General features: G+C 44.4%; 1 pseudogene; it reads right to left on the bottom strand.

The window, feature by feature from the left end:
* Positions 1–468: 468 nt before the first annotated feature.
* On the bottom strand, positions 469–4263 carry LOC112297216 (piezo-type mechanosensitive ion channel component 1-like; annotated as a pseudogene).
* Between the last annotated feature and the right edge of the window lie 8898 nt (positions 4264–13161).

The raw sequence follows: 13161 nt of genomic DNA, 5'->3' as shown, positions 1-13161 counted from the left end.
ACTGGCCTGCGCACATGCCCCCACTGCCACAGCAGAAGGGCCTCGACCTTGCCGGTGGAGTCTGAAATACAGAAAGCTAGGGAAGCACCCGAAAGCCACTGGGCTCAGGGACCATCTCCGGGCTGCTGCTGCTCGGTGTGTCAGCGGGTGCCCACAGGCTGCTAGTGTCCTGCGGCTGCCCGCCTGACTCCTTAGTCCCAGCCCACTGGAGCCTGTGCTCGGCGCACGGCGGGCCTGGGCAGGACCTAGCAGCACTGCCTCGCTTCCCTGAGGGCCCAGCACCCTCTGCTCCGGTGTCCCTCCCATCCTGACGAGATCTCCCGGGGTGAGGCGGCAATTGGCGTGCAGCAGGTGCCGCGCCTGCCGCAGCAGGCATGCGGAATTGCTCGGGGCTCAGCACTCGTGCTGTCGCAGGGCTGTGATCAGCACCCCTGGTCCTCTGGGCCCTCTGCTGGTCCGCCTCCTGGTTCAGCCCGGCTCGTGCCACCGCTGCGGCCTTGGCACCGTCTGGGCGTTGCTCACCCATGCTATATGGTGAGCCATGCCATCTGGAAGGCTCTCACTGTGGACATCCTGGGGTCCTCAGGCTGGACTTCCACCTCCGCATCACCGTCGGACTCGAATAGGAGATATCCCCTGGAGTGGATGACTGTGATGTGGTCCAGCCAGGGTGACCACCACGGTCTCTGTGGCAGGAGGAGCCCATGGGGTTGCCGGGCCCTGGCTCCTTGCTGGGGTCCAAGGGTTGTTGGAGGCCTTGCCTGTGCTGCTCCTGCTTGGCACAGATGAACTCCATCTCTCTTTTCAGCTGGGCCTGGGACTTACCTGCTTTAGTGGGGGAGGTCGATGCTTTTGACGTTAACACCCACGTAGAGGGCCAAGTGTCTGGAGGCCTGAAGGGCAGAGGCCTGGAGTTCGGCTCTGATGTAGAGGAAGTCACAGCTGAGGAAGACACATGTTGTAGCAGCAGAAACAGGAAGCAGACGCTGTCCGGGAGGATGCTGACTTCTCATCTGGCAGCAGGCAGTCCCGCCTAGAATCTCCTCGACGTCATAGCAGCCTTTGACTATGCACACGAGGCTGAAAAACTGGATGGCTCATTAGAAGTCACTCTGCATTTATTCTATGAAGATGTAGGACAAGAGCAAGAACATGTTTTTAGAGATGATGACGGCGACGTTGTAGAGAATGCAGCAGCCCCACTGCGTGAGGTGGGTACACGTGTGCTTCTGCAGCAGGGTTGTGCCACAGAGCAGCAGGTAGAAGAAGGCCAGCAAGAAGCCCAGCCAAAGATACGGTGTGGGTGGCTCCTTTGACAAATACTACCACTGACACCTTTTAGAAGAGGTAGCGAATGATGTCCACCTTCAGCATGTCAAGGTAGGGCCTGCAGTGATGAAGTTGGGCACAGGGTTGGGCTCCCCACTCCCCAGACTCCAGGCAGTCGGCCACACAATGCTACCCTTCAGTATGCTTGGCAGAGAACACCTGCCACCACTGAAAGGCTGAGAGGAGCGGAGGTAGTCACTGATGAGGTTGGTGGAGTTGGGTGCCCTAGAGAAGTCAGGCAGGTACAACCATTTGATGAGGGTGGAGTTCCTGGGGATGGTTTGGTTCCAGTGCCAAGGATAGTCAATGCACAGGGCAGGTCTGATGCCCAGGCATAGCTGGTACTGGTACAGCAGGAAGTGCTAGAGGAGGCAGTAGATGGGCCAGAGGTAAGGCATGGCCCACAACATTAGTGGGTGAGGATGGCCACCAGCCAGCAGCTGTGTAGGATGATTATTAAGTTCATGTGCTGCCTAATCATGTTCATAACTATCAGGAAGAAGATCTCCAGCCCAAATTGTGGAGGAACTTGAAACAGCTGTACAGCTCTTGTTCCAGCTGCTGGCAGCATTGTCATTACTGGCCTGGGCGGGCAGTGGGGCCAGCAGGTGCTATATGGGCAGTGGTGCTCTTGGCACTGGTACACCATGGCCTTGAACACCAGCAGCAGAAGGATCTGTGGGTGGTTTTGGATGTAGCCCAGGTTCAAGAAGTTCTTCTAGAACCTAAACCAGTTAATGGGACTCTAGTACAGCAAGGACTGGTTTATCTCCATCTTCTGCTGGTTGGTGTTACTAGGAGGGGCTCATTGAGTTGCTGAAGTACTCTGGGGCTGACGATCTTGAGCTGGTAGAGCATCTTGCACACAATGATGCAGGTCCACAGGGTAGACAGACAAGAGGCCCCGGGGGGAATGTGGAGGGAAGGTTCACAGCAGGGCCAGCAGGTGGTTCACCACCCACACCTCCTTTGAGGGCTGCCAGATAGTATACAGGGCCTCCGTTCTGGAGATGTGAAGCTCCAACAGATGCTGCATGAACCCCTGCATGTGAAAGTGAGGATGTGCCAGAAGCCAGCAGCCAGGTCTAGCAGCCAGGTCTAGCAGCCGCTCGGCCACCAGGCCCCACTTGTTGACTGTGGCTTCTGGGACCTGTATGGCCTGGCATGGGACAGCTGTGCTCAGCCTGTCATCTCTGGGGCCCTCCTCCTTCTCCTCCTGCTGCTGTAGCAGTGGGGTTTTACTCCCCACAGTACTGCTGGTGAGCCCTGAGTGGGAAGTGGCCCTGGGCAGGGGCAGGGATGGGGCATGTGCCCCAGGTTGGTGAGGCATGAGGAGCTGGTGGAAGTAGTGCAACTGTAGAATGCGGGTGAGCAGGAAGTGCCTAGGATGAGGATGCTGGGGAAGAGCTCAGACACGCTGAACTGCTCCAGGCCCAGGGCCCCCAGCTCACATCAGTGAAGTGCATCGGATTGTGCGAGTATACATGGGGAAGTGCTGGAACTGGAAGGTAGAGATGGCAGCGAGCACGAGTGTGGTGCAGGCCATCACCAGCCACCAGGACACCTTGAGCAGCTTCCTTCACAGGCTGTAGTAGATCTGGGAGAGAGTGAGGCAGAGCAGGAAGAGGAACATAGTCTTGCAGAAGATGAGGCTGCCAGTGAAGCTGACTGACAGGGACATGTCAGCAGACATAATAGATCTAGTCCCTGGAGTAGACTCCTGTAACCGGCTCCCCCAGTCCCCAGAGCAGTGTCTGCGCCTGTTTGGGCTCTGGGTCTGCCACCATGACCTCCATCAGTGCAGTGGGGACCTTCACCTTCTTCTCCTTGACAAATGGGTATAGCAGCAGCCAGAAGGTCAAAGTGTACAGAAACGTGACACCGAGGTCCAGGCAGGCTAGAGGGTGTGCTGCCGCCCCAGGCGGTGCAGGCTGATGGGACCCAGGGTGGCGGGCAGCTGGGGATGCAGGTCCATAGCCCACATGTAGCACAGGCCACATAACACCAGCCTGTAGAGCAGGGTGAAGGGTGAGCAGAGCATGGCCAGCTGGTGGCAGCTGCACAGAAGGAGCACAGAACAGAAGAATGAAAGTCGGTCAGCTGTGGCAGGTGATGCTCCACGCTGTCATGGTGATCAGGGCACACACACGGCTGAAGTCCGTGATGACGGGGCCCAGGCTGTGCAGTGATGTCTGCCTAGGCTTAGCCAGCCTGGGGGGCAGGGGCCACTGCTGGACAGGACTGTGGTCATCAGGTCGTGTGTTTATTGGCTTCTGGGTCAGGCACTGCACGTGTAGGCTTCATGTGCTGGGCAGCCCCTTCCTCCTCGGAACCGCAGACCTGGATAGCCCTGGGGCCACTGGTCAACCTTGGTGAGCACCACCTCCCACTCCTTCTCACTCCACTCCTGGCTGCCTCTTCCCTCTGTTCCAAGGGGTGGCATGTGTGGAGCTTTAGGAATGAGGTTCAGAAGCTCGACTGTAAGACCTGTGCAGTCCTGGAAGAGATCTTCCAGAGGCTGCAGTTCAAGGTCATGTGTCTGGAACAGATGAACCTAGAGGGAGTTGGTGCCTCAGCCCACTTTGATGTGATGGAGTGTCACTAAGAGTCACCACCCCTTTCCACCACCCCTCCTCCAGCAAGCACATGGCCACTGCAGGCCAGCAGGCTGCTGCCCAGGACTGGGAGGCCACATCTATCAAATGATAATGCAGGGGTCCTAAAACGAGCTCAGGGAGGACAGAAACATCCCATGAGGCAGAAGGGCTTGCTTGATCTTCATTTCTAGTACGTGAATACAGACAGATCCTTCTGACCTTTTGGGTTTTAAGCAGGAGGGGTCAGAAAAGTTACCACAGGGATAACTGGCCGTGGTGGCCGCGTGTTCATAGTGAGTTTGCTTTGTGATCCTTCTATGTCAGTTCTTACTATCATTGTGAAGCAGAATGTACCAAGCATGGGATCATTCACCCACTGATAGGGAGTGTCAGTTGGGATTTGATCCTGGTGGAGACAGGCTAGTTTTACCCAACTGTTGATATGTTGTTGCCATGGTAATCCTGCTGGGAACGAGAGGAAACACCCTATCATTTTAAATAATCACAATTCTGGACTTCACTTTAACTTCAGAGAAGTGTTCTGAGCTTCATTCACACTTAGGAATTTGATTTTGTTAATTCTATTTGAATGAAAAGTTTAAAAACAAACTTACTACAATATTCTTGAGATACTCAGAATTTTGTTCCTAGAAGGATTTTCTAGATTATCTGGCCCAGGGATTAAGCAGCAGCTACTCAGTGCCAATCAGTTACTGCCAGACTGGAATGAGGGCTCAGGGATGCTGGATCTTCCAACTTAAAAAAAAACAAAGCTGGAAATTTGGATATTTGTGGAATGTATCCATAATTTTAAATGGCAACAATGAATGCAAAACTTTTTTTAAAGATTTTATTTATTTATTTTTAGAGCAAGGGGAAGGGAAGGAGAAAGAGAGGGAGAGAAACATCAATGTGTGGTTGCCTCTCATATACCCCCTACTGGAGACCTGGCCCACAACCCAGGCTTGTGCCTTGACTGGGAATCAAACTGGCAACCCTTCGGTTTGCAGTTTGGTGCTCAATCCAGTGAGCTACACAAGCCAAGGCTGAATGCAAAACTCTTAAAACTCTGTTAAGGTTGGAGTCCCTGCTCTTTTAGTTTGCTTTCATCCTGCTCTGTCCTCAGCATGCTGTAGATTGGTGATGTTGTTCAAGAGTTTAAGGAATTATAGAAGATTGTAGGTCTTACTAGCTCTTAAGACTGACACAGACAAGAAAAATGGTATTAGCCTCAGCCTTTTAATATAAACACTGGCTATTCGGAACCAGATGGATATTAAGAAGTCATGTCACTGAACTTTCTTCCCTCCTTAAGCTTTCACACTCGATTAACTAGCCATTTATAAAGTTGGATCTTCAAAGACACTTTACGTTAGCTCTGGGAATTGTCCCTTCTACTCAGCTAGAACTTGATGAAATGCTTTAAAATCAAGCCTCTATCTCCTATCCAGCTCAAGTGTTAAGGATTGGTATCTTTTGAAAGTGGGGCTCTCATAAAGAAGCATCCTGGGCAATTTGACACTCAAGGAGGATGGCCTGGGAAACTTGCCCATGGAGAATCCAGCACCATCACTCAAAACAAAGCTCTCAATATATTTAAAACCATACTGGGAAGGGACTAGAGATACTCACATTTTAAAAATATAGAATGGGTGCCATTTTCTGGGGAGATAGAGATAGACTGTTTCTTGTGATCTTTTTCTCCTTGTCCGATTTGGGGTTTTATTTCTATATTCAAAAAAAGAGCTGGTCGTACCCTCTGCTCCCTGAAATACTTCAGGCTCTTTCCAGATGACTGCTATAGTCCTTAGTTTCCTGATACCTTTCGTAAGATTTCCTTTCTGTGAAACTGTCTCATGGTGCAGGAATGAAGCCTGTGGTTACATCCTGATTTTCTGGTGTGTGGTGGATCAGTCTCTTTCAGATCTCAGGAAAAGGCAAGGGGAGTAGGTTCCTAACCCTTCTTTTTTCTACCTATAAACACTTAGAATTAGAAGCCTTTGAACCAGCACAACTGGATGTCTAAATATGTCTTGTCAAGTAAGGTGATCCTCTTAAAATGGGACCATTTAATGGCAAAAGTGAAAATTTTGAATTTTCAACATGGGAGAATGCCTGACGTTGGAGAACTCTAATAAATGCAGTATAAGCATCTCTCTTCTGAAAGATCCAAGTGCTTTTGTACCCTTTGTGACTTCTGCTTTTTACTTCATTTAGGCAATATAGATTTTCTCCTTAATGACTAGCAATCGAAGTATACATTTTATATACCAGTAGGTGGCTATGAGATCCTTCTGAAAATTAGCCACTAGAAGGTACATCTCATGTGTGAAGCAACATTTTGGCAGACAGACTTAGCTTAAAATTGAGACTGTCCTAAACTAGCTTTCAGGGTCGCAAATTCATTCCACGCGGAGCTGCACCAAATGGCATTAAATGGAGCCTGGTGTAAATGCTTGAAATGCACATCACGCTTGTTGAGATGGCCTTTCTGATGAAGAGTGGGTCCAGAGGCTAAACATCTGTTTCTGTTTATGCAAAATTCATTGTCAAACTGCAGCATATAGGAAAATGATGACTGTTGTTTTCTTTTGCTGCCATTCCTGCCAGGAGCAGATTATTGTCTGTTCTCCTGTCAAAATTATGTTAAATGATGATAATAATTAAAAAACAATAAGCTTCATAGTTTTCCAAACGTTCCATCCCCAGTTGGTTACTCTCAAAGAATCTGGCTCATGACCCCGCTTTGGGTTACTGCAGCCCCTCTTGCTTATAGTTAAGAGCTGCTCCAAGGGTAAAGCAGGAGGTTGTATGCTTTTCAAATGCTGACTTCCCATTGACTACTTGCTTTTATTTATAAAAAAGAGGATGCTGTATTTCTTTCTTTCTGAAAGTAATTGATTCAATTTCAACTTGCTTTCTAGTTTTGAGTAATATTTATTATTTTGAAGGTATTCATAATTATCATATTCTTAGTTTTACTTTTATGAATTTGAAGCTCTATGACTTCAAGTTATTATTCCTTTAATCATTATAAATATCTTTTATGTGTTTAATCTATTGATGCTTCAAAATACTTCAATTGATGAAGTTAGTATATGTAACAGTGGTTTAAGTCTGCCATGATCACTCTGTTTGAAATACTCCGAATGTGAATTTGACGAGGGAATGGTGATTTGATCCACACGTCTTATCTATTCAGGCCAAGATCTGTAGGTTAGAGTAGCAAAGAGGTGTTGGCATTCATTCATTTCCTTGCTATCTGGAAAACTTCCCCTACCATTTCTTTGTACAATTGTCAGACCCTGTTTATCTTTCAAACCTCCTGGTACAGGTAGAATGAGTTATGTGTTCTACAAGCTTCTTACCTTGATGCATGATGAAAAACTTCTTTCATGCAATGTTTCTTTAAATATGGGAAGCTTGCAATGGACCACCTTTGGGACCATGCTTTCAATAACATGTTGAAGAGATTTTTCCCAAATTGCTTCTCTCAGAGAACCCAGACCTGCATTAATGGAGGTGTTACAAAGCAATTTATGTCAATGGAAAAAAATCTAAATTTTACATTGTTCACTGACAAAAAAACTCGATGGGTAATCTTAAAGACTCCACTCAGATGCTGAACTGCCATTTGGCTGAAATATCCTGGTTTACTGTGAGTGGATCTCTGCCCATAGAATGAAATGTTGTTGTTGCTTATAGGTATAAGTTCTTGTTCTTTCATAATAAACCTAGCCCAAAGACATTTCTTTCCTGTAATTTTGTTTCCACTGAGGTGCTCGTAAACAGTATCTGCTTCCATTACCAGTGGTAGACCAAGTTTAAGCATCTTGTAGAGTAAGCATATGCACTAAGAATCAATATGTGTTTTATTAGCACAAAGAGACTCATTGGATTGATTTTTTTTCTTTTTGCCTTTATGGGCACTTGCTATAAAAAGGTAAATTAAAAAGTTAACCATCTGCTACCTTACTTTTCATTTAAAATCTTTTATTTGATTACTCTTTTCAGGTTAATCAATGCTTTCTATTTTGCTATTATGCTGGCTAGAGAATGAAGGTGGTTTTAATTTATAGCTTTTATTTATCTAACAGTATTGTCAGAGTCACAATCTTTATGCATCCTATTAGTAGTCTGGAAAATATTTCTTACTACATCGAAACAGAACAAAATTCAATTTAGAAATATAATTTCCTGCCATGGAGACACTTGATAATGGGTGTGTGGTGGTGGTGTTGGGGGGGGCGGAGATTAATGGAACCCAGTGACAGAAACTTGATTTAAAGCAGGAGATTAATACCGCTTTATCAGCCTACATTGCAAGTGAATTGGCTCTGAAAGAAAAAAAAAAATCTCTGTTTGAAGTTGCTGAGTTGTCGGCTTGTTGGTTGGAAAAAGGTCTCTGGACATTTATTTTGTTATTGCTGAGTATTTGCTGTGTGCTTGTCCACTTGACAACACAGGAGCAAACCTGCACACAACCCAGACCTGCTTATTTTACAGTAGTAACATGTTTCTTATTATTCCTTTTGATCCCGCAGGAAGCTGGAATGCTGTTGAGGTCAGCTTCTGACTTAAGGGGATTACACTCAGTAAATCATGTCAAAATTAACGAATAGAATTGCGCTGACACTCCAGTTTGGTTGGATTTAAGTAGAATGTTTAAATGGTATTTTTAATTGCAAAGCTCCTGCCCCTAAATCCTAATATAAATACTTTTTTCTATCCTTTACAGAAGTTATTAATTTCCTTTCCCAACTATAAAAGTATGAATCTTCCAGTAGAATTTAAAGCAAATCTGAAGATTACCTCGGTGTGTTGAAATGCCCACTAGATCCATTCTGAGACAAAATGTGGAGCTCGGTGAACTGTTAGAATGCGTACCAACGGAAGTGGGTCCCAATTTTGATTTTTAAGCATTTTTTTTATTCTGAGTAAATTAAAGTATTTGAATTGCTAGAATCAAAATTTTTGAACTGGTGCTTGAGCTATATGAATTTTTAAACTTGTATTTGTCTAATAAGTCGTCCTGGGAAATAAAAAAGGAGTAGGATAAATTCCTCACCCAGTAGCTTCACAGAAATGGCTACATATTTTACAAAAGCTTGAATTTTTAAATTAATAGCTTTCAGATGAATTACTGAGGGAGATTTTAACAACTTTTATTTGTTTTTACTAACTTTGAAGCCTTGTAGAAGTAAACAAAAAATTTGCATTAATTTTATTGAGTTCTGTAATAGAAAGAATACATTGCTAGAAGTCAGACAACTTTCTGTGTTCCTCTGGACATCCTTAAACCACTTTCTGTTTCCAAAAGAACTGAATAGTGATACTAATATCCACCTTTCTATATCACAGGGTTATTGAGACTATCAAATGAGAGAATTTATGCAAAATGCTTAGGTGTATAAAGGACTATAGGAGTATAAGCAATTTTACTTAACACAAGATTAGGATGTATAGACTTTGAATATATTGTACTTATGATTTTATCGGAGGAAGATCTGTCATTTCACATCTACCTTTATTTTATGTTGAGGTAACTGAAACCATCATTATTTCTTAGATTGACCCATGAAAAGTTTTTTAAATGTTTTTAAATATATGGAAGAGTAATGACCTATAGAGTGCACTTCTCTTTGGAACGAACCACATGGAATAAAGGAAGCGAAAAAATTTAGGGCCAATTTGATTTGCTCATGGTGAGCTCTCACTACATTAAATAAAAGAATGATAATGAATGAATGATAGTGAAAATGCTCAGCCTTGTAGATTCAAGTTCCAAGGACTCTGAGCCAGGTGCTTTGCCTGGCTTTCATCACCTATGTGGTCTCTTTTGGCTTCATTAGCTTATGGACTGTCTTTGTTTGGTGCTTGAAAAACTTACATATGCCTGCAAGGGATGTTAAACCATCTTAAAACTCTTTTTCTAGCTGAAGGCACACACCAAACTTCCATCTTAAAGTGGCTATACACATTCACACAGAGGGAAAGAGTTGCTTTCAGGAATTTAAAATCATTTTGAAGCTATAAGAATTTAGCAGAGAAGACAACCTAAAAGAATTTTTAATTTCAGTGAACATGCATATGCTTTTATTCCCTCTTGTTTCACTGATCCAGTGGGACCTTCAGTGAATATGCCTCTTTGACCTTTTCCTAGTCATCAAATTACCCTCATCCTGCTTTTTCTCTTTTGCACTTCCTTTCCCAAATGGCCTTTCTTTGGTGCTGCAGTTTAAACTGTGCAGTGCCTGCTTCAGACATTGTCACTTGGATTAATTTTAATCCCCTCCATTCTGATCTTGCTGGCCCAAGGATGCTGACCTCTTGGGGGCCGGTTTGGGTTTTGCCTGGGGTTCATGGCATCCCCAAATTTACAAACAATGTATTTTCCATCCTTGGGAACAAAGTATTGGAGATTTTCCTTCTCTCTCTCCACCCCCCCCCTCTCTTTTGTAAACTCTCTCTTCTCTGTGCTAAGAGTGCCACTGGGGAGCAGCAAGGGCAGGTATGAAGATTACTGACAGCCTGGCTGCTGTTATGAGTCTGAGTTGGCAAATCAGACTTGGAGACACAGACAGGCTTAAATCGGATACTACTCTTGTTGAGCTTTCTAGAAGAAAACACAGAAGGAGACAGCAAGGAGACACAGCATCATCAACTGATGAGGAGGTCCAGCAGTTACCCTAGTCCAGCATTTTTCTGACCACTCCCTCATGCGGGGTCAAGGTGTGATAGCCAGGGTGTGTGGGGTCACCTCATCACAGAGAGGCCACAGTCCCCTTCCCCCACCAATCCCCTATATGGTTTTCATCAAGCCTGAAGTCTGCATGCCGACTCACAGATCCCCCAAAGCAGGTTTTTGTTTCACACAATACAGAGGGAAAGACAACTATTCCCTATTTATCTTAACTCTACTGTTTCCAAGGAAACAGGGCAATGGGAGCCTAGGTCATTCTCAGGCAGGCCTTCCTCAGCCAGGCCTGATATTAACCCTGTGTTCACACTCACAGAAGCTGCTGTAGGAATGATAGCATCATTCTGTGCAGAGCAAATGCTAAGCTTCGTTGTGCTACTAGGATGTAGAGTGTCTTTAATTTCAACATTCACCACTGCGTGTTTCCCAAGGCAATAATTAGAAAGAGAAAGTTATTAGATATTCGCCCATCCATCCATCCATCCGATGCCCACATTTATTGAGTGTATGCTGCGTGCCTCACCTGATTTTAGGTATTAAGAATGCAAAAACGGAGAGGACACAGATCTGGCCACTGAACACTTTAGAATCTGGGCTGGGGACCATTTGCATTTGGGGTACTACAATGCAAATTTCCAGGTTCCCTGCAGAACAGAGCACTGTGGAAGCACAGAGAAGAGAGCAAGTCAATTTTGCCAATATTTTATGTCTTATGTACCTTATTCACCCTTTCCTTATAAGCAGGTCTATATAGAATTATAACTGATGTTCATAATGGTTTCTCTGAGATGTTGTAATATCATAAAGAGCCCTCTGAATCACTGAAAAAAAGACTTTGGAGTAATCTGTATTTTATTATATAGGGTCTGGCACAAATAATAAAATACAGATTACTCCAAAGTAATCCCCCCCCTTTTAAAGATTTTAGTTATTTATTTTTAGAGAGGGGAAGGGAGGGAGAAAGAGAGGGAGAGATACATCAATGTGTGGTTGTTTCTCAAGTGACCCCTACTGGGGACCTGGCCTGCAACCCAGGCATGTGCCCCAACTGGGAATCAAACCGGCAACCCTTTGGTTCACAGTTGGGCATTCAATTCACTGAGCCACACCAGCCAGGGCTGGACGCTATATTTTAGATCACAAATACTAGGAAGCTGTTGCTATTCCTCCCAGCTCATTAACACAGTATGGTGTGTCTATGAAGTGAATGATAAAGGTTTGTTGAATTAAGTTTAAATAATACCACTAGGGGCATTTCATGATATTCAAGACATTAAATAATGGAAAAATAAACCAGAGTACTTCAAGTCCAAACTTTTGGAGCTTATGCCTTCCAAGAGTCCATACACACTACAAAAAAAGAGAGAGAATTACTCAAAACATACTAGATAGTCCATTAACTGAGGTTCTGTAATAGGCTATGGGAAGATAACATGTTAACATATGTTACATTCTACCCCTGAAACAGATGTGTCACATGACATGGTCTGGATGTCACCATCAGATGTAATTCTAAGCAGGGGAGCTAGGGTTCTGATCCAGGCAATTTGATTTCATCTGAGACATTTGTAACATCTATATATTTTTTCTCATTATCTGAGTTAGAAAACTAATTCATGAGTCTGTTGCCTGTTTGGGGAAGAATCCAAGTTAAATGTTAGCTGAGAATGTGTTCAATATTCAGATTTACTTTCAACAATTTGTGTTTATCCACTATATGCCAGGCACTTCCACGTAAATTATCTATTTGATTCTCACTATAAGTTTGTAATAATTTTTTACTTTTCTTTTTCTTTCTTTATTTTTTAAAATTGTTCTATTGTTGTTCAATTATAGTTGTCTGTGTTTCCCCCTACTATTCCCTGCCCCTGCCACCAACCCCACCTCCCTCCCTTGCTTCTACCCCTCCCTTGGTTTTGTCCATGTGTCCTTTATAGTTGTTCCTGAAAACCCTTCCCCCATTATCTCCTCCCACCTCCCCTCCGGTTACTGTCAGATTGTTCTTAATTTTAATGTCTCTGGTTATATTTTGCTTGCTTTTTTCTTCTGTTGATTATGTTCCAGTTAAAGGTGAGATCATATGGTATTTGTCCCTTACCGCCTGGCTTATTTCACTTAGCATAATGCTTTCCAGTTCCATCCATGTTGTTGCAAAGGGTATAAGCTCCTTCTTTCTCTCTGCTGCGTAGAATTCCATTGTGTAAATGTACCATAGTTTTTGATCCACTCATTTACTAATGGGCACTTAGATTGTTTCCAGCACTTGGCTATTGTAAGTTGTGCTGCTATGAACGTTGGGGTGCATAGGTTCTTTTGGATTGGTGTTTCAGGGTTCTTAGGATATAATCCCAGCAGTGGAATTGCTGGGACAATAATTTTTCACTTTTCAGCTGATAAAAATTAAGTTCTGAGAGTTAAATAAGGGTCACATACCTGGAAAATGGCAGAGTTGGAATTTGAACCCTGTCTTTTGAGTCAAAGTGTAATGTTCTATTCATGATAACACTATAAGTTAAGAAGGAAAAACAAGAAAAA

This window comes from Desmodus rotundus, chromosome 11, assembly GCF_022682495.2.
Source record: "Desmodus rotundus isolate HL8 chromosome 11, HLdesRot8A.1, whole genome shotgun sequence".
Lineage (NCBI taxonomy): Eukaryota > Metazoa > Chordata > Mammalia > Chiroptera > Phyllostomidae > Desmodus > Desmodus rotundus.
The sequence above is the reverse complement of the archived record's forward strand: the minus strand, read 5'-3'. Positions and strand labels throughout refer to the sequence as shown.